Raw genomic sequence first — 317 nt, 5'->3', positions numbered from 1 at the left:
TAGTCGCACTCGGTTATCGGCAAACTTACGGCATCGATTATTCCGAGACATACTCCCCCTGTCGCGAACATGAACTCTATTCGGGTGTTTCTGGCACTTTGTTGCCATTACGGTCTGCACATCCACCAATACGATGTCGATACCGCATTTCTCAACGGTCATCTTGAAGAAGACGTTTGATTCATCCACCCGAAGGCGTTCAAGGAAATCAAAATCAAGTGCTCAAGCTCAATCGAAGTCTTTACGGTCTAAAACAAGCCGCAGCAACATGGATTAAAACTATCTCGAAGGTGTTCAAGGAATTGGGCTTCACACCA

The sequence above is a fragment of the Plasmopara halstedii genome (genome assembly GCF_900000015.1).
Source record: "Plasmopara halstedii genome assembly, contig: Scaffold_555, whole genome shotgun sequence".
NCBI lineage: Eukaryota > Oomycota > Peronosporomycetes > Peronosporales > Peronosporaceae > Plasmopara > Plasmopara halstedii.
This window is presented reverse-complemented; position numbering follows the sequence as displayed.